The sequence below is a fragment of the Oncorhynchus mykiss genome, chromosome 10 (genome assembly GCF_057628025.1).
Source record: "Oncorhynchus mykiss isolate SJ-2025 chromosome 10, ASM5762802v1, whole genome shotgun sequence".
Taxonomy (NCBI): Eukaryota; Metazoa; Chordata; class Actinopteri; order Salmoniformes; family Salmonidae; genus Oncorhynchus; species Oncorhynchus mykiss.
In genome coordinates, this window is record NC_143031.1 from 21,545,001 (window position 1) to 21,566,918 (window position 21,918).

Sequence of the window (21,918 nt, forward strand, 5' to 3'; positions counted from 1 at the left end):
ATATGTACATAAAGATATGAATGAGTGATGGTACAGAACGGCATAGGCAAGATGCAGTAGATGGTATCGAGTACATTATAAACATATGAGATGAGTAATGTAGGGTATGTAAACATTATATTAAGTAGCATTGTTTAAAGTGGCTAATGATATATTTTACATCAATTTCCATCATTAAAGTGGCTGTAGTTGAGTCAGTGTGTTGGCAGCAGCCACTCAATGTTAGTGGTGGCTGTTTAACAGTCTGATGGCCTTGACATAGAAGCTGTTTTTCAGTCTCTCGGTCCCTGCTTTGATGCACCTGTACTGACCTCGCCTTCTGGATGATAGCGGGGTGAACAGGCAGTGGCTGGGGTGGTTGTTGTCCTTGATGATCTTTATGGCCTTCCTGTGACATCGGGTGGTGTAGGTGTCCTGGAGGGCAGGTAGTTTGCCCCCGGTGATGCGTTGTGCAGACCTCACTACCCTCTGGAGAGCCTTCCGGTTGTGGGCGGAGCAGTTGCCGTACCAGGCGGTGATACAGCCCGACAGGATGCTCTCGATTGTGCATCTGTAAACGTTTGTGAGTGCTTTTGGTGACAAGCCAAATTTCTTCAGCCTCCTGAGGTTGAAGAGGCGCTGCTGCGCCTTCTTCACGACGCTGTCTGTGTGGGTGGACCAATTCAGTTTGTCCGTGATGTGTACGCAGAGGAACTTAAAACTTACTACCCTCTCCACTACTGTCCCACTACTGTTTCCTGAAGTCCACAATCATCTCCTTTGTTTTGTTGACATTGAGTGTGAGGTTATTTTCCTGACACCACACTCCGAGGGCCCTCACCTCCTCTCTGTAGGCCGTCTCGTCGTTGTTGGTAATCAAGCCTACTACTGTAGTGTCGTCCGCAAACTTGATGATTGAGTTGGAGGCGTGCATGGCCACATAGTCGTGGGTGGACAGGGAGTACAGGAGAGGGCTCAGAACACACCCTTGTGGGGCCCCAGTGTTGAGGATCCATGGGGTGGAGATGTTGTTACCTACCCTCACCACCTGGGGGCAGCCCGTCAGGAAGTCCAGTACCCAGTTGCACAGGGCGGGGTCAAGACCCAGGGTCTCAAGCTTGATAACGAGTTTGGAGGGTACTATGGTGTTAAATGCAGAGCTGTAGTCAAATCAAATCAAATGTATTTATATAGCCCTTTGTACATCAGCTGATATCTCAAAGTGCTGTACAGAAACCCAGCCTAAAACCCCAAACAGCAAGCAATGCAGGTGTAGAAGCACGGTGGCTAGGAAAAACTCCCTAGAAAGGCCAAAACCTAGGAAGAAACCTAGAGAGGAACCAGGCTACGTGGGGTGGCCAGTCCTCTTCTGGCTGTGCCGGGTGGAAATTATAACAGAACATGGCCAAGATGTTCAAATGTTCATTAATGACCAGCATGGTCAAAAAATAATAATCACAGGCAGAACAGTTGATGACTCGCCAATGTCCGGTCTCTTGACAACAAGGTTGATGAAATCCGAGCATGGGTAGCATTCCAGAAAGACATCAGAGACTGTAACTTTCTTTGCTTCACGGAAACATGGCTCACTCGAGAGATGCTCACTCGAGAGATTCTGCCTACAGACAGAAACTAAAACAAGAAGCTCTCGCGCTCAGGTCTGTTCAACGCTGGTCCGACCAATCTGATTCCACGCTTCAAAACTGCTTCGATCACGTGTATTGGGATATGTTCCGTATTGCGTCCAACAACAACAACATTGACAAATACGTTGATTCGGTGAGCGAGTTCATTAGAAAGTGCATTGACGATGACGTACCCATAGCAACGATTAAAACATTCCCAAACCAGAAACCGTGGATTGATGGCAGCATTCGCGTGAAACTGAAAGCGCAAACCATTGATTTTAACCAGGGCAAGGTGACCCGGAAACATGACCGAATAAAAACAGTGTAGCTATGTCCTCTGACAAATCAACTGTACATTTCGGTGTTCCTCAAGGTTCCGTTTTAGGACACCTATTGTTTTCACTATATATTTTTACCTCTTGGGGATGTCATTCGAAAACACAATGTTAACTTTCACTGCTATGCGGATGACACAGAGCTGTACATTTCAATGAAACATGGTGAAGCCCCAAAAATGCCCTCGCTAGAAGCATGTGTTTCAGACATAGATTTTTTTTTGTAGTAATGTGTTGTATTGGATTTACCAAATGTTTTGTGGTATTACTTTTGTGCTTTGTTGCAAACAGGATGCATACATTGGAATATATATTGTGTGCAGGTTTTCTTCCTTTCACTCTGTCAATTAAGTTTAATATTGTGGAGTAACTACAATGTTGTTGATCCATCCTAATTTCTCTCCTATCACAGCCATTAAACTCTATAACTGGCCTCATGGTGAATTCCCTGAACTGTTTCCTTCCTCTCCGGCAACTGAGTTAGGAAGGACACCTGCATCTTTGTAGTGACTGGATGTATTGCATCCAAAGTGTAATTAATAACTTCACCATGCTCAAAAGGATATTCAATGTCTGCTTTTTAAAATATTTTTACCCATCTACCCGTAGGTGCCCTTCTTTGCAAGGCTTTGGATAACCTCCCTGGTCTTCGTGGTTGAGTCTGTGTTTGAAATCCACTGCTGAACTCGGGGACCTTGCAGATACATTTCCGTTCAAAAGTTTGGGGTAATTTCCTTGTTTTTGAAAGAAAAGCACATTTTTTGTCTATGAAAATAACATTAAAGTGATCAGAAATACAGTGTAGACATTGTAAATGACTACTGTAGCTTGAAACGGCAGATTTTTTAATGGAATATCTACGTGCATAGGCGAGCAGCAACCATCACTCCTGTGTTCCAATGGCACGTTGTGTTAGCTAATCCAAGTCAATCATTTTAAAAGGCTAATTGATCACTGGAAAACCTTTTTGCAATTATGTTAATGAAGCTTCCACTTGAGAACTTGTGAGGAATCTGTTTCTCAAACCAGACACTCTAAATGACTTGTCCTCTTGCTCAGTTGTGCACCGGGGCCTCACACTCCTCTTTCTATTCTGGTTAGGGCCAGTTTGCGCTGTTCTGTGAAGGGAAAAGTACACAGTGTTGTACGCGATCTTCAGTTTCCTGGCAATTTCTCGCATGGAATAGCTCTTACAGTGGAATACAGTGTTAGGTTTTCACCAGACATAATGGGACCATTTTCAACCAAAAAGTGATTAAAGATTGCCCAAAAAACTCCTGGAAGCATCTGGATGATCATCCAGAATCTTTTATGAATGTTCTGTGGTCAGATTAGTCAAAAGGATAACTTTTTGGATGACATGGGTCCCATATTTGTGCTCCCGAGTGGCGCAGCGGTCTAATGTACTGCATTTCAGTGCTAAATGCGTCACTACAGACACTGGTTCGATTCCAGGCTATATCACAACCGGCCATGATTGTGAGTCCCACAGGGTGGCGGACAATACGCCCAGCATCGTCCTCGTTAGGGTTTGGCTGGGGTAGGCAGTCATTGTAAATAAGAATTTGTTCTGAACTGACTTGTTAAATAATAAATAAGTTATGCTTGGCGAAAACCATCACTGCATTCCACAGTAAGAACCTAATACCAACGGTCAAGCATTTTGGTGATGGTTTAGGGATGCTTTGCTGCCTCCACAGTGACGTGAGATACTCAACAACTGCAAGTGTTTGGTTGGAGTCATTGCAGCTAAAGGTGGCACAACCAGTTATTAAGGGCAATTACTTTTTTACACAGGGGTATTGGGTGTTTCATAACTTTGTTTATGAAATAAATTAAATTAGTACGTAATTGTTGTGTTATTTTTTCACTCAGGTTCCCTTTATCTAATATTAGTTTTGGTTGAAGATCTGATAACATTCAGTATGAAAAATATGTAAAAGTAAAGAAAATTAGATAGGGGCAAATACTTTTACACAGTAAAATCGATTGATCCTCCTGATCAAGACAAATTCAGTGATTGCTTTGCCATATCTGTCCCATGAAGCATTCGAGTTGGATAAATGTCTTTCTAAGGACTGCCCCTTTGATGTAACGCTGCAGTGAAGTGATATAAAACGATGTCACGATGCAGCCGAGAACCAGAGGGAGGCGAGTAGAAGTTGATTCAACAGAGGACATTTACATGGTCCTAGGAATGGACTCCACAAGTAATTGGTGCAGATGTAACAAGTTGCATTAACACAAAACTGTAATCAACACAATGGGAGACAGAGAGCTGGTTTCAAGCGCAGGATGCAGCAGGTGTTTATTTGTAAAGGACCACAGGAGGAGGCAGGTAGCTGGGTCCAGGGGCAGGCAGAAGTTCATACACAGGAGGAGGCAGGTAGCTGGGTCCAGGGGCAGGCAGAAGTTCATACACAGGGGGTCCAAAAAGGCACAGTACAGGCAGGGAAAAGGCTAGTAACATCATCTGGAAGATCAGGCAATCGGTTGATTACAGGAAATCCAATAGGTTAAGGTACAGGCAGGGAATAGGCAAAAGGTGTTGTTAGTGGGGCAGGCAAAAACTATCATATACGGGAGGATTAAAGGCAAAAGAGCTCTGACTAGAAGTGTGTCACCAAGCAAATAATACCTTGCAAAGAACTGAACTAAATAGTGTGTGATAATGACATACAGGTGTATGAACAGGTGATCAGAATTCAGGTGATTGGAATCTGGAGAGTGAGCTGCTGTCAGGGGATCTATGTGTTTCAGAGTGTGAGCTGGAAAGTGAGCTGCGTTCAGGGGATCTACATGTTTGAGAGTGCGAGTTGGAAGCAGACTTTACATAAACTGCATGTGTTGTCCCCGAACCCATATTAACATGATTGTTCTGTACCCCTCTGGATAGTACACAGTATATTATACAGTATGTCTTTCAAAATATCAAATCAAGCAAAACTAAACCCACGTGATGATTAATCAAACTGATGTCCTTATTATTGGAGGCGTGATAGGAATGTGCCCTTTTCATTGACTTATGAATAATAAGTGCCTTTTTCCGTACATCATGCTTCAGGAGTTAGTGTTTTAGTCACAGACACAGAGGATGTTTATACCAACTTGCTGTACTTAATTACAGCACTGTATATTGAAGGACAAAGAATTGATAGAGGCCACAGACAGACAAAGGAGCCGACTTGTCTTTGTCGATTGAAACCCCCCTTGTGACTCCAATACAAACCACACTATTACACTTAATGACAGTTGCTATGGCAACAAAGGCACCACAGGTCCAGGCAATGAGTGGGGGTTCTGGGTACCGGCTTGTTGTGTTCCTCTCTGCTCCCAACTCCTGCTGCTCCTCCTCCCTTTGTGTTTCAAAAGTAACGTCTGATTTGTGATCACACATGGGTTCAAATAGTAGCCTATTTGTTTTCTTTCAAATACTTTGACTGTTTGATTGACCATGCCTGGAGTGAACGATGGGTGTGGGGTTTTTACTTTTGGGACTATTCCATTGTTCCATTTGTTTTGATACATGGTCTATTCAGAGCGCTGTTTATTTCAGTAGTAGTCCTCCCATGTATCGTAGTTTTTGGCCATCCTCACTAACGACGCCTTTTTGCCTATTACCTGCCAGTACTTTTGCCTATCAGATTTCCTGTCGTCAACCTCTTGCCTGATCTCCTGGACTACATTATTAGCCTTTTCCCTGCCTGTACTGTTACCTTTTTGGAGTCCCTATGTATGACTTTCTGCCTGTCCCTGTCCCTGGACCCAGCTACCTGCCTCCTCCTGTGGTATTTTACTAATAATCACCTGCTGCGCCCTGCGCTTGAAACCAGCACACTGTCTCCCATCATACTCATTACAATAATATACAGGAGAAAGATCGCCTATAGCCATGCTACAAGCCCAGCTTCAGACGCAATCGTTAGGCAAGGGTAATTTAAGTGTAGGAAAGGATGAAACGGCATCTGTGCCACAAACAAGTACAGATAGTAGTAGAAATCCCCTCGCACAGTCCCCGTAGCCGGACAACTTTCTCATGGCTTCTTGAAGGAAATGCTGTAGGAATGCTCAACCGGTGTCACTCATTCAGCCAACAGAAACTTTCAACCGGTTCTCCCCATTAAGCAACTAGTCAGAGGCCGAGGCTTCTCTGGTCTCTCCTCCACCCGTTATGGGGTCTGAGACGCTGAAGCTTCCCACCATTAGCTCTGACAAATTGAATACTCTAGTAATTGGCGACTCCATTAACCGCAGTATTAGACTTAAAAAGAATCAAGAACTCAATTTACAAAAAAAAAGAAGAAAAAAAAGACTTTTCGTCTATTGAGCTTCTAGTCAAGAAATCTATGCAGCTTATTCAATCACTTTTTACAGCTACTGTTTACTGGTCTCCTGGGACGTATACAGCGTTCCTCACCGAGTTCCTTGAATTCCTATCGGACCTCGTATTCATGGCAGATAATATTCAAATTTTTGGTGACTTTAATATTCACATGGAAAAGTCCACAGACCCACTCCAAAGGGCTTTTAGAACCATCATCGACTCAGTGGGTTTTGTCCAACATGTCTCTGGACCTACTCACTGTCACAGTCATACTCTGGACCTAGTTTTGTCCCATTGAATAAATGTTGTGGATCTAAAAGTTTTTCCTCATTATCCTGGACTATCGGACCACCATTTTATTACGTTTGCAATCGCAACAAATAATCTGCTCAGACCTCATCCAAGGATCATCAAAAGCTGTGCTATAAATTCTCAGACAACCCAAAGATTTCTAGATGCCCTTCAAGACTCCCTCCACCTACCCAAGGACGTCAGAGTACAACAATCAGATAACCACCTAACTGAGGAACTCAATTTAACCTTGCATAATATTCCAGATGCAGCCGCACCCCTAAAAACAAAAAACATTTGTTATAACAAACTAGCTCCCTTGTATACAGAAAATACCCGAGCCCTGAAGCAAGCTTCCAGAAAACTGGAATGGAAATGGTGCTTCACCAAACTGGAGGTCTTCCGACTAGCTTGGAAAGACAGTACAGTGTAGTATCGAAGAGCTTGATCATCCTATTTTTCCAACTTAATTGAGGAGAATAAGAACAATCCAAAATATATTTTTGATATTGCTGCAAAGCTAACTAAAAAGCAGCATTCCCCAAGAGAGGATGGCTTACACTTCAGCAGTGAAATTCATTAACTTCTTTGACGAAAAGATTATGATCATTAGACAGCAAATTACGGACTCATCTTTAAATCTGCGTATTTCTCCAAAGCTTAGTTGTCCTGAGTCTGCACAACACTGTCTGGACCTAGGATCAAGGGAGACACTCAAGTTCTTTAATACTATATCTCTTGACACATTGATGAAAATAGTCATGGCTTCTAAATCTTCAAGCTGCATACTGGACCCTATTCCAACTAAACTACTGAAAGAGCTGCTTCCTGTACTTGGCCCTCCTATGTTGAACATAATAAAAGCCTCTCTATCCACCGGATGTGTACCAAACTCACTAAAAGTGGCAATAAAAACGCCGCTCTTGAAAAAGCCAAACCTTGACCCAGAAAATATAAAAAACTATCGGCCGATATCAAATCTCTCATTCCTGTCAACATTTTTAGAAAAAGCTATTGCACAGCAACTCACTGCCTTCCTGAAGACAAACAATGTATACGAAACACTTCAGTCTGGTTTTAGACCCCATCATAGCACTGAGACTCCACTCGTGAAGGTGGTAAATAACATTTTAATGGCGTCATACCAAGGCTCTACATCTGTCCTCGTGCTCCTAGACCTTAGTGCTGCTTTTGATACCATCGATCACCACATTCCTTTGGAGAGATTGGAAACCCAAATTGGTCTACACGGACAAGTTCTGGCCTAGTTTTGATCTTATCTGTTGGAAAGTAATCAGTTTGTCTCTGTGGATGGTTTGTCCTCTGACAAATCAACTGTAAATTTCGGTGTTCCTCAAGGTTCCGTTTTGTTTTCACTATATATTTTACCTCTTGGGGATGTCTGTCACGTCTGCTCCTGCTCCTCCCCTCCGGCGTGCGACGTCGCCAGATTACTAACCACCATTCCTGGCACTCATCATTACCCGCACCTATGATTCACACCTGGACTCCATTACCTTCATAATTTCCTCCCTTTTATATGTCACTCTCCCAGGGTCACTCACCAGTTGGTATTGTTCCTGTGTATTGGTGTTCTGTCTTATGTTAGTGTCGTGTTCTTGGTTTTGAATCCATGCTTTTGTCACTTCCAGATTAGACTACTGCAATGCTCTACTTTCCGGCTACCCGTATAAAGCAATAAATAAACTTTAGTTAGTGCTAAACATGGCTGCTAGAATCTGGAATAGAACCAATTTTTTTATCATATTACTCCAGTGCTAGCCTCTCTACACTGGCTTCCTGTTAAGGCTAGGTTTGATTTCAAGGTTTTACTGCTAACCTACAAAGCATTACATGGGCTTGCGCCTATCTTTCTGAGTTGGTCCTGCCGTACATACCTACACGTACGCTTCTGTCACAAGACGCAGGCCTCCTTATTGCCCCTAGAATTTCTAAACAAACAGCTGGAGGCAGGGCTTTCTCCTATAGAGCTCCATTTTTATGGAATGGTCTGCCTATCCATGTGCGAGACGTAGACTCAGTCTCGACATTTAAGTATTTATTCAGTAGGTCCTATGATTGAGTGTAGTCTGGCCCAGGGGTGTTATTTATTTATTTGATTTATTTCACCTTTATTTAACCAAGTAGGCTAGTTGAGAACAAGTTCTCATTTGCAACTGCGACCTGGCCAAGATAAAGCATAGCAGTGTGAGCAGACAACACAGAGTTACACATGGGGTAAACAATTAACAAGTCAATAACACAGTAGAAAAAAAAGAGTCTATATACATTGTGTGCAAAAGGCATGAGGAGGTAGGCGAATAATAAAAAAAAAATTCAGATTAACACTGGAGTGATAAATGATCAGATGGTCATGTACAGGTAGAGATACTGGTGTGCAAAAGAGCAGAAAAGTAAATAAATATAAACAGTATGGGGATGAGGTAGGTAAAATTGGGTGGGCTATTTACCGATAGACTATGTACAGCTGCAGGGATTGGTTAGCTGCTCAGATAGCAGGTGTTTGAAGTTGGTGAGGGAGATAAAAGTCTCCAACTTCAGCGATTTTTGCAATTCGTTCCAGTCACAGGCAGCAGAGAACTGGAGCGAAAGGCGGCCAAATGAGGTGTTGGCTTTAGGGATGATCAGTGAGATACACCTGCTGGAGCGCGTGCTATGGGTGGGTGTTGCCATCGTGACCAGTGAACTGAAATAAGGCGGAGCCTTACCTGGCATGGACTTGTAGATGACCTGGAGCCAGTGGGTCTGGCGATGAATATATAGCGAGGGCCAGCCGACTAGAGCATACTGGTCACAGTGGTGGGTGGTATAAGGTGCTTTAGTAACAAAACGGATGGCACTGTGATAAACTGCATCCAGTTTGCTAAGTAGAGTATTGGAAGCTATTTTGTAGATGACAACGCCGAAGTCGAGGATCGGTAGGATAGTCAGTTTTACTAGGGTAAGTTTGGCGGTGTGAGTGAAGGAGGCTTTGTTGCGGATTAGAAAGCCGACTCTAGATTTGATTTTAGATTGGAGATGTTTGATATGACTCTGGAAGGAGAGTTTACAGTCTAGCCAGACACCTAGGTACTTATAGATGTCCACATATTCTAGGTCGGAACCATCCAGGGTGGTGATGCTAGTCGGGCACGCGGGTGCAGGCAGCGAACGGTTGAAAAGCATGCATTTGGTTTTACTAGCGTTTAAGAGCAGTTGGAGGCCACGGAAGGAGTGTTGTATGGCATTGAAGCTTGTTTGGAGGTTAGATAGCACAGTGTCCAAGGACGGGCCGGAAGTATACAGAATGGTGTCGTCTGCGTAGAGGTGGATCAGGGAATCGCCCGCAGCAAGAGCAACATCATTGATATATACAGAGAAAAGAGTCGGCCCGAGAATTGAACCCTGTGGCACCCCCATAGAGACTGCCAGAGGACCGGACAGCATGCCCTCTGATTTGACACACTGAACTCTGTCTGCAAAGTAGTTGGTGAACCAGGCAAGGCAGTCATTAGAAAAACCGAGGCTACTGAGTCTGCCGATAAGAATATGGTGATTGACAGAGTCGAAAGCCTTGGCAAGGTCGATGAAGACGGCTGCACAGTACTGTCTTTTATCGATGGTGGTTACGATATCGTTTAGTACCTTGAGCGTGGCTGAGGTGCACCCATGACCGGCTCGGAAGCCAGATTGCACAGCGGAGAAGGTACGGTGGGATTCGAGATGGTCAGTGACCTGTTTGTTGACTTGGCTTTCGAAGACCTTAGATAGGCAGGGCAGGATGGATATAGGTCTGTAACAGTTTGGGTCCAGAGTGTCTCCCCCTTTGAAGAGGGGGATGACTGCGGCAGCTTTCCAATCCTTGGGGATCTCAGACGATATGAAAGAGAGGTTGAAAAGGCTGGTAATAGGGGTTGCGACAATGGCGGCGGATAGTTTCAGAAATAGAGGGTCCAGATTGTCAAGCCCAGCTGATTTGTACGGGTCCAGGTTTTGCAGCTCTTTCAGAACATCTGCTATCTGGATTTGGGTAAAGGAGAACCTGGAGAGGCTTGGGCGAGTAGCTGCGGGGGGGGCGGAACTGTTGGCCGAGGTTGGAGTAGCCAGTAGGAAGGCATTGCCAGCCGTTGAGAAATGCTTGTTGAAGTTTTTGATAATCATGGATTTATCGGTGGTGACCGTGTTACCTAGCCTCAGTGCAGTGGGCAGCTGGGAGGAGGTGCTCTTGTTCTCCATGGACTTTACAGTGTCCCAGAACTTTTTGGAGTTAGAGCTACAGGATGCAAATTTCTGCCTGAAGAAGCTGGCCTTTGCTTTCCTGACTGACTGCGTGTATTGGTTCCTGACTTCCCTGAACAGTTGCATATCGCGGGGACTATTCGATGCTATTGCAGTCCGCCACAGGATGTTTTTGTGTTGGTCGAGGGCAGTCAGGTCTGGAGTGAACCAAGGGCTATATCTGTTCTTAGTTCTGCATTTTTTGAACGGAGCATGCTTATCTAAAATGGTGAGAAAGTTACTTTTAAAGAATGACCAGGCTTCCTCAACTGACGGGATGAGGTCAATATCCTTCCAGGATACCCGGGCCAGGTCTATTAGAAAGGCCTGCTCGCAGAAGTGTTTTAGGGAGCGTTTGACAGTGATGAGGGGTGGTCGTTTGACTGTGGATCCGTAGCGGATACAGGCAATGAGGCAGTGATCGCTGAGATCCTGGTTGAAGACAGCGGAGGTGTATTTGGAGGGCCAGTTGGTCAGGATAATGTCTGAGGGTGCCCTTGTTTACAGATTTAGGGTTGTACCTAGTGGGTTCCTTGATGATTTGTGTGAGATTGAGGGCATCTAGCTAGATTGTAGGACTGCCGGGGTGTTAAGCATATCCCAGTTTAGGTCACCTAACAGAACAAACCCCGGAACTAGATGGGGGGCGATCAATTCACAAATGGTGTCCAGGGCACAGCTGGGAGCTGAGGGGGGTCGGTAACAGGCGGCAACAGTGAGCGACTTATTTCTGGAGAGAGTCATTTTTAAAATTAGTAGTTCGAACTGTTTGGGTATGGACCTGGAAAGTATGACATTACTTTGCAGGCTATCTCTGCAGTAGACTGCAACTCCTCCCCCTTTGGCAGTTCTATCTTGACGGAAAATGTTATAGTTGGTTATGGAAATCCCAGAATTTTTGGTGGCCTTCCTGAGCCAGGATTCAGACACGGCAAGGACATCAGGGTTAGCAGAGTGTGCTAAAGCAGTGAGTAAAACAAACTTAGGGAGGAGGCATCTGATGTTGACATGCATGAAACCAAGGCTTTTTCGATCACAGAAGTCAACAAATGAGGGTGCCTGGAGACATGCAGGGCCTGGGTTTACCTCCACATCACCCGCGGAACAGAGGAGGAGTAGTATAAGGGTGCGGCTAAAGGCTATCAAAACTGGTCGCCTAGAGCGTTGGGGACAAAGAATAAAAGGAGCAGATTTCTGGGCATGGTAGAATATATTCAGGGTATAATGTGCAGACAGAGGTATGGTGGGGTGCGGGTACAGCGGAGGTAAGCCCAGGCACTGGGTGATGATAAGAGAGGTGTATCTCTGGACATGCTGGTTGTAATGGGTGAGGTCACCGCATGTGTGGGAGGTGGGACAAAGGAGGTATCAGGGGTATGAAGAGTGGAACTAGGGGCTCCATTGTAAACTAAAACAATGATAACTAACCTGAACAACAGTATGTAAAAGATTGGAATAATTCTTCAGGTGTGTGACAAAGCGTCAATTCAGGAGACAACGATTTCCCCTGCCAATCACCATTGAATCCTATACCCACTCCAAAAACTGTGATAATGTCCGTTTGTACTATTACTGTTACTATTATTGTTACTCTTACTGTTTATGCTTGATAAATAAGGAAAAAAATAAATGTGTAGATAACAAGCTGGACCAGTTTAGCATAATTTTTAATGTGTGTTTCGCTCTCCTACTTATTTCACTTTATAACAGACAAAGCAAAATAGTACATTTCAGACTCAGGACAGGTCATTGAACAATAATTTCCAAAGTAAAACAAACACAATTCCATCCATAACACCAAAACCAAAAAATACAATAATTACACAGAGTTGAGAAAATATCTTGTTTTAATTCTACAAATTTTCCACATTCCACATTGGTGGAGCTGCAAAGGGCTGCAGATAGGATGATTGTGTTTGTGCAATCTGAGCAAACATTTTCTTTCTCATGAGCAGATCAGCGTGGCGGATTAGCGGTGTTTCACCGATGCTCAGAAACATAAGCACCTGGGCAGATGGATTCTGAATGAATAAGTCAAAACAGTGCAGCCTTGACATACCCCTGAAATTGATAGTGAAGTGTGTGCAATTGTACTAAAATCAGTCATGTTTAACTTGGTTTGGAGCATACAAAAGAGCCAGCAAACCCAGGCAGGAAGATGACAGCACATAGACATTTGATTATTGTCAAGCTTGAGCAGTATGACAGCTCACCTCACCTCTACAATGGTGTGTAATACCATGAGTTTATGGCAGATATCATGCATTTCTAATCATATCATAATGTATTATTGAACTAGTCACTAAAACAGTAAATACACTCAGGGAATTTAATTATCTCAGTACAATTTGAGTTCATCATGGAAGATATTATTAGATATGGATTTTCAACTCTGTAATTGAGCTGTCGGAGAGTTTCAAAAGCCACATTTTCAATGAAAACATCAAATCTTAGACCTCAAAGTCGGAGTCAAAGTGAAAGGGCGTCTCTGCTCCTTTCTCTCAAAAGAGAAGCAAAGCTCCAAACCACACCTCCATGCACCTTTGATTTAACTAGGCAAGTCAGTTAAGAAAATAAATCTTATTTTCAATGACAGCCTAGGAACAGTGGATTAACTGCCTTGTTCAGAACAACAGATTTTTACCTTGTCAGCTCAGGGATTTGAACTTGCAACCCTTTTGGTTACTAGTCCAACGCTCCAACCACTAGGCTACCGGTCACCCCGCAACTTTCAAGGTTCTGACTGTTGATTTATATCAGGAGTGTCAAACTCATTCCATGTATTTGCTTTCAATTAATAACCTTTTAGGGATAGGGGGCAGCATTTTCACTTTGGATGAATTGCGTGCCCATAGTGAACTGCCTCCTACTCTGTCCCAGATGCTAATATATGCATATTATCATTACTATTGGATAGAAAACACTCTGAAGTTTCTACAACTGTTTGAATTATGTCTGTGAGTATAACAGAACTCATAGGGCAGGCAAACTTCCAAACAGGAAGTGGAAATTCTGGGGCTGGTTGATTTGTCTACATAAAGAGTATGTAGACATTTCATAGCCCATGTTTTTAATCCACAGCATGCAGTACTGCCTCTCTCTTGCTGTGTAAAGAGTCCAGTCACAGGAGAGTTCCAATAAATGTAAACATAGCATGGAACCTGTCAGTCTCTAACAGGGGATTACATTGTGTTCAGAAGCCCCTGCAGTTGAATGTTTCTTTCTGACATTGAAGGATAACTGTTTAGGGTGTTTCAATCCAAGACTAGACTTAATGTGTTTTAACTGGGAAAATAAAACCAATACAAGAGAGAAGGACTAAATAAGGAGCACTTCCTTACTTATAGTAGTCACTTCTTATACATTTGCTCAGTGGTTTTAAGGCAGGTTAACGTAGATAACACAAATTAAATATAGATTTATGCAGTTGGATTCCATTTGTGTTTTGGCTGTGAAAAACTACACAGAGAAAGATGGTGAGAGAGCGAGAGTGAGAGAAAGAGAGATTTAAGAGTCGACTTGCTACTGTGGTAGTATGACAAAAGTAGCTAAGCACAACCCTTGCTCTGTGTATTGCTTATGCAGAATTCCCTCTGCTTAAGGCTGGAGATACCTCTCTGATCATCCTCAGAAAGATGGCTTTGAACTTCAGGCAGCACTACCTCAGTAGAACAGAATCAAAAGCACTTGTTTTGAACACACATCAATAGCTCATTGTACAGTAGCCTTACACTAGCCTGGAGAGAAGGAGTTTAGAAAGTCCATGATGCTTCTAATCTAAAGCAATAGTGTAACCAAGTTCTAGTTTCTTATCCTCCAAAAGTATTTTACCTTCCATTAAAACACAGTTTTTGCACGAGGAGATATGGGAACACGTGTTTGTGGGAAAGAATAGAGTTTCTGTTCATCAAACCTCGGCTCTGATTAAGGTCAATGCATATTTAAATATTAGATCATAGCTGTTTGCATATGCGCATATCTGATGATCTTAATGTGACTGTGCTGGCTGTCAGTAAATTATGTTGATTTAAAAAGGGACTACCTGCGGCTACATTACCAATAGCCCTTTATGATGTATTATCTGTTGGCTTTGCTTTTTGTTGACATTGCAAATGAACACCAGATAATGCATATCATTATCAAGTCTATTACTCTGAGACCCCTCCAGCATTGGTGCAATGGCATGTTGGCCTATACATTAGTTAGGCCTGGGACAAAAACACTATGAGGAGGTTTCCTGGACACAGATTAAGCCTAGTCCTGGACTAAAAAGCACTTTCAATGGAGATTCTTGCGGAGGGATAGGTTTCTACCAAGAACCGTTTTCATCTGAAGAACCCTTTTTGGAAGACGAGTGTTCTTTGTAAGGCAAAAGGTTCTACCTAGAGGCTTTTTCATCCTAAGAACAGTTTGATAGAAAGTGGTCTTTGATGATTCTTTGGAAGGCAAGAAGGATTCTACATAGATCCCTTCTGAATCTGAATAAGCTTTTTAATTGTATTTGTTATTGCTACCATGATTACGGATAATCATGAATGAATTGTGAATAATGATGAGTGAGAAAGTTAGAGGCATACATATCATACCCCCCAATGTTACTTCCCCTGTTATTGGTAACAGGGGTACGATCTTTGTGCCTCTAACTTTCTAACTCGTAATTCATTTATGATTATCTCTAATCATGGTAGCATCCACTTTAATGTAGAATTGTTCAGAAACATTATATTCTTATTTACAAAACAAGTGACTATAAAAAGGTTCAACCTGCAAAGTGTTCTACCTAGCACCAAAAAGGGTTCCCCTATGGAGACAAGCTGAAGAACCCAATATGGTTCTACTTAGCAACTTTTTTACAAAGAGTGTAGTAGGCAGAGTTTTACAGAGGATTGACATCAATACAAAATTCTGATAACTGCTTCTGGAACACCTGAACAAGACAGACCATTCCGTTTGCATATAGGATTGTAGGGCTTATGATGTTCCTTACAAAAATGGATGCTCGGTTTAAATAATGTTCATCCATCTTAACAAAAGGTCCACAGAAAGTTTAAAATTGACTGGGGAAGGAAAAACATAACAATTCCGTTCCATCAGAAGTTAGGAACTTAAATAAACTGATAGACCTTATTAACTGACTAAGGGCCCAGGCTGGGTTTCTACGAAGCTAACATATGAAAAAACACACATGGAATCATGTAGTAACCCAAAAAGTTTTAAAACAAATAAAAATGTAATTTATATTTTAAATTCTTCAAAGTAGCCACCACTTGCCTTGATGAAAGCTTTGCACACTCATGGCGTGCTTGCAACCAGCTTCATGAGGTAGTCACCTGGAATGCATTTCAATTAATCTGTCTGGGAGTGGAATCCCTCGCCAACAGCCAATGAAATTGCAGGGCGCCAAATTCAAAACAGAAATCTCATAAATCAAATTTCTCAAACATACAAGTATTAGGCACAATTTTAAAGATATCATTCTCGTTAATCCAGCCACAGTGTCTGATTTCAAAAAGGCTTTACAGCGAAAGCTCCACAAACGATTATGTTAGGTCACCACCAAGTCACAGAAAAACACAGCGACATTTCCAGCCAAAGAGAGTTGTCACAAAAAGCAGAAATATAGATAAAATGAATCACTAACCTTTGATGATCTTCATCAGATGACACACATAGGACTTCATGTTACACAATACATGTATGTTTTGTTCGATAAAGTGAATATTTATATCCAAAAACCTCATTTTACATTGGCGTGTTATGTTCAGTAGTTCCAAAACATGCAGTGGTTTTGCAGAGAGCCACATGAATTCACAGAAATACTCATAATAAACATTGATAATAGATACAACTATTATACAAGGAACTTTAGATAAACTTCTCCTTAATGCAACCGCTGTGTCAGATTTCAAAAAAACTTTACGGAAAAAGCATAATCTGAGTACGGCACTCAGACGACAAATCAAGCCAAACAGATATACGCCATGTTGGAGTCAATATTAGTCAGAAATAGCATTATAAATATTAACTTACCTTTGATGATCTTCATCAGAATGCACTCCCAGGAATCCCAGTTCCACAATAAATGTTTGATTTGTTCGAATAAAGTTCATAATTTATGTCCAAACACCTCCTTTTGTTTGCGCGTTTAGTAAACAAATCGAAACTCACGAGGCGCGGGCAATTCCGTTGTGTTGTGACAGGTTATGGGTGGTATACAGAAGATAGCCCTATTTGGTAAATGACCAAGTTCAAATTATGACAAGAACAGCTCAATTAAGCAAAGAAAAACAACAGTCCATCATTACTTTAAGACATGAAGGTCAGTCAATGGGGAAAATTTAAATAACTTTGAATGTTTCTTCAAGTGAGGTTGCAAAAAACATCAAGCGCTATGATGAAACTGGCTCTCATGAGGACCGCCATTGGAAAGGAAGACCCAGAGTTACCTCTGCCTGCGAGGATATGTTCATTAGAGTTAACTGCACCTCAGATTGCAGCACAAATAAATGCTTCACACAGTTCAAGTAACAGACATATCTCACATCTGTTCAGAGAAGACTGCGTGAATCAGGCCTTCATGGTCAAATTGCGGCGAAGAAACCACTACTAAAGGACATCAATAAAAAGAAGAGACTTGCTTGGGCCAAGAAACATGAGCAATGGCAATTAGACTGGTGGAAATCTGTCCTTTGGTCTGATGATTCCAAATTTGCGATTTTTGGTTCCAACTGCTGTGTCTGTGAGACGCAGAGTAGGTGAACGAATGATATCTGCATGTGTGGTTCCCACAGTGAAGCTTGGAGGAGGTGTGATGGTGCTTTAATGGTGACACTGTCAGCAATGTAGTTAGAATTCAAGGCACACTTAACAAGCATGGCTACCACAGCATTCTGCACTGATACGCCATCCATCTGGATTGCATTTAGTGGGACTATCATTTGTGTTTCATCAGGACAATGACTCAACACACTTCCAGGCTGTAAGAGATATTTGACCAAGAAGGAGAGAGATGAAGTGCTGCATCAGATGACCTGGCCTCCGCAATCACCCAACGTCAACCCAATTGAGATGGTTTGGGATGAGTTGGACTGCAGAGTGAAGAAAAAGCAGCCAACAAGTGCTCAGCATATGTGGGAACTCCTTCAAGACTTTTGTAAAAGCATTCCAAGTGAAGCTGGTTTAGAGAATGCCAAGAGTGTGCAAAGCTGTCATCAAGGCAAAAGATGGCTACTTTGAAGAACCTCAAATATAAAATATATTTGGATTTGTTTAACACTTTTTTGGTTACTACGTGATTCCATATGTGTTATTGCATAGTTTTGATGTCTTCACTATTATTCTACAATGTAGAAAATAGTACAAATAAAGAAAAACCCTTGAATAAGTAGTTGTGTCCGATCTTTTGACTGGTACAGTTTATATTTAGCACTTTTTTAAAAACGAATATACTTTCATATAAAATTCTATATTTTTTTAAACTGGTACCACCTTTCGATGGTGGGTTCATATGAGTTTGTAACCTAAATCGGACGCTACAAATGTTTTCATGAGAAGACAGATTTCTGGGATGCCTCCCGGTCTGACAAACTCCACGGTAGCTCTGCCACCTTCCATCGCAGAGGCGGAAGGCTGACTTCGGCAGAGTCAATAAAAAAAAAACATGCATATATCTCTCGCCTAAACAGACAGATTTTTTTATGGGGATTTTTTTATTATGCTAGTAATTGACTATAGGGGGTTGTTGTCCAGTAGTCACCAAGCATTGCTAGCTGTAACTCTTGATGAGAGCAAGTTAGCTCTGGTAATAACTATAGATTCATTCCCTGGAGTAGACTTACAGGTTAGAATGTCAAGATAACCGAGAACAACATGATTAATTACACCTGAGCAAAGCAAATACGTTCTGTTGACTACAGTCTACACAGCTACTACAACTCATTAATCCTAATCTGTTTCCGCATAGCTCTTATCAAGCAGTAAATATATTGATCAAAGTAACATGAAATCAGGTTTAATGAAGGCTGATATGGTTTCAAATCTATCCTACAATGTCGGTACACTTTGTACAAAAATACTTTCAAAAGATTAATTCTAATAAACTCAGCAAAAAAAGAAATGTCCTCTCACTGTCAACTGCATTTATTTTTAGCAAAGTTAACGCGTAAATATTTGTATGAACACAACCAGATTCAACAACTGAGACAAACTGAACAAGTTCCACAGACATGTGACTAACAGAAATGGAATAATGTGTCCCTGAACAAAGGGGGGGGGGGGGGGGTCCAAATCAAAAGTAACAGTCGGTATCTGGTGTGGCCACCATTTGCCAGTTCTTGCTGTGAGATGTTACCCCACTCTTCCACCAAGGCACCTGCAAGTTCCCAGACATTTCTGGGGGGGTGGGGGGTGGGGGGCGGCCCTAGCCCTCAGGTCCCAGACGTGCTCAATGGGATTGAGATCTGGGCTCTTCGCTGGCAATGGCAGAACACTGACATTCCTGTCTTGCAGGAAATCACGCACAGACCGAGCAGTATAGCGGGTGGCATTGTCATGCTGGAGGGTCATGTCAGGATGAGCCTGCAGGAAGGGTACCACGTGAGGGAGGAGGATGTCTTCCCGGTAACGTACAGCATTGAGATTGCCTGCAATGACAACAAGCTCAGTCCGATGATGCTGTGACACACCGCCCCAGACTATGACGGGCCCTCCACCTCCAAATCGATTCCGCTCCAGAGTACAGGCCTCGGTGTAACGCTCAATCCTTCGTCGATAAACATGAATCCAACCATCACCCGTGGTGAGACAAAACCACCTCTCATCAGTGAAGAGCACTTTTTGCCAGTCCTGTCTGGTCCATAGGCGACGTTGTTGCCTGTGATGTCTGGTGAGGACCTGCCTTACAACAGGCCTACAAGCCCTCAGTCCAGCCTCTTTCAGCCTTTTTCCGGAAGGTCTGAGCACTGACGGAGGGATTGTGCGTTCCTGGTGTAACTCGGGCAGTTGTCTTCTTGCACATGTCCCGCAGGTGTGTTGTTCGGATGTACCAATCCTGTGCAGGTGTTGTTACATGTGGTTTGCCACAGCGAGGACGATCAGCTGTCCGTAGCGCTGTCTTAGGTGTCTCACAGTACGGACATTGCAATTTATTGCCCTGGCCACATCTGCAGGCCTCATGCTTCCTTGCAGCATGCCTAAGGCGCGTTCACACAGATGAGCAGGGACCCTGGCCATCTTTCTTTTGGTGTTTTTCAGAGCCAGTAGAAAGGCCTCTTTAGTGTCCTACGTTTTCTTTACTGTGACCTTAATTGCTTACCCCATTGAGCACGTCTGGGACACTGTTAGTGTCTTAAAGACAGTTCCACAGGTGCATGTTCATTAATTGTATGGGAAACAGTGTTTAAACCCTTTAAAATGAAGATCTGTGAAGTTATTTGATTTTTACGAATTGTGTCTTTGAAAGACACGGTCCTGAAAAAAAGGACATTTCTTTTTTTTGCTGAGTTTGTTAAAAACACAATCTATATTTTCAATCTATTTGCAATAAACTTGCTGAAACTGAAAATGCATTTTAAACAAGTTTAGCTCTAAATGTGTTTGCATTGTTATTACAAAGGAACACAATATTTAGAAGGAAAAAAATCTACATTTTCAGTAGGGAAATAGTTTCTTCTGTTTAGAACATGACACTCAGGATGCTAACTGTAGACCCATGACACATAATATTTTTGTCTTCAACATGTCCTTTGGTGACGGCAACAAAACAACACAGAAGACATGGAGGAGTTCAGCACCTGTACATGGTTCACTCCCTTCAATGAACACAAGACTGAAAGACTGACTAGATTAACCTCTAGCATCTTCAAGTGATAAAGGACTTGGACAAAGGAGGCATCAATGAAGAAAGAGAGACGATTAGAACTTACTTTAAGTCTTAATTGTAACTCCAGTCTGACAGCGTTCCCCTTGCTGCGTAGAATCCAATTCAGTCCATGAAATCAAGTTCACTCTCCTATGTTTCCAAGCTCTGTTCCACTTCCAAGACAGACTCAAAGCCTTTTCACATTTCATTTCATGCCAACACTGTAGCTGACATTCCTATTGAAATGTTCAACCCCGAAAAACACCTGGCTGAAAGGAGAAGCAGAAAATACTGCCAATGCTCACTCTGGCTGAAAGGAGAAGCAGAAAATACTCCCAATGCTCACTCCTTGCTTCGGTTCACACGCATACAGACATGGGAATAGATAAGGCAGCACATCCTGTAGTATACAGTACGCACTCTCTTGCTTACTCTCTTTTCCTCTCTCTCAGCTCTCTCCCTTTCTAGCTTGCTCTCTCTCAGCTCTTTCCCTCTCTTGCTTGCTCTCTCAGCTCTCTCGGAGCTCTCTGTCTCTCTCTCGCTTGCTCTCTCCCCTCTGTCCATCTCTCCCGCTCTCTTTCTCTCTTAGTGCATGTGCTTAGCTGAATCTGGCAGAGGGAGAGAGAGAGAGAGAGAGGCAGACACCTTGGAGTGAGACATTTGTGAGTGTGTTTATAAGGGACTAACGGAGTATCTCTTTCCAGGCAAAGACCACCCCCCACACCTTGTAGAAATGAGTTAGCTGATTGCATGTACTACTGGCGCACAAAGTGGCTGGATGGCCTGGCAAAAAAGAGAAATAAAAAAATAAAAAAGATAAGGTTTCTCTTGACTCTCAGACATCAGGTTTTTGTTTCAATAATAATTTCAGAAGCACTTGTGTAATATGTGTCTGTTTTAAAATGTGTTAAAACAGACATAATATACTGTAGCGGTATTTATTAGAGAGGGGTAAAGATAAAGATTTTGTTCAGGCGCCAGGCCATTAACTATGCCGAAAGGAAAAGAGTAGAATAGGCGGAGTACCACTACCAGACCCACACACATTAGCAGAAGAGACTGCCCAGAGTGTAGCCTGTTTACTAGATAGCCAGTGGAGAGAAAAAGGAATTACACACCCTATAAAACCCACATCACAGCACAGGGGTAACCCCACCAGAATACCTCATATTATTATTATAATAATATAATAATAATAATAATAATAATAATAATAATGGCAGC

At 42.6% G+C, this 21,918-nt stretch overlaps 1 protein-coding gene across 3 annotated transcripts in view; it reads right to left on the minus strand.

Annotated features, from left to right (window-relative positions):
• The window catches only part of LOC110533502 (galactosylgalactosylxylosylprotein 3-beta-glucuronosyltransferase 1), a 52,713-nt gene extending 31,345 nt beyond the window's left edge, over positions 1 to 21,368 (minus strand). For 2 of the 3 annotated variants that reach the window (XM_021617769.3, XM_021617768.3), the window contains exon 1: positions 20,759 to 21,269. The gene's annotated coding sequence lies outside the window, so the exon portion shown is untranslated. Of the gene's footprint in view, positions 1 to 20,758 lie in introns of all 3 variants that reach the window. The other variant, XM_036989898.2, reaches the window with a different exon arrangement.
• Positions 21,369 to 21,918: the final 550 nt, after the last annotated feature.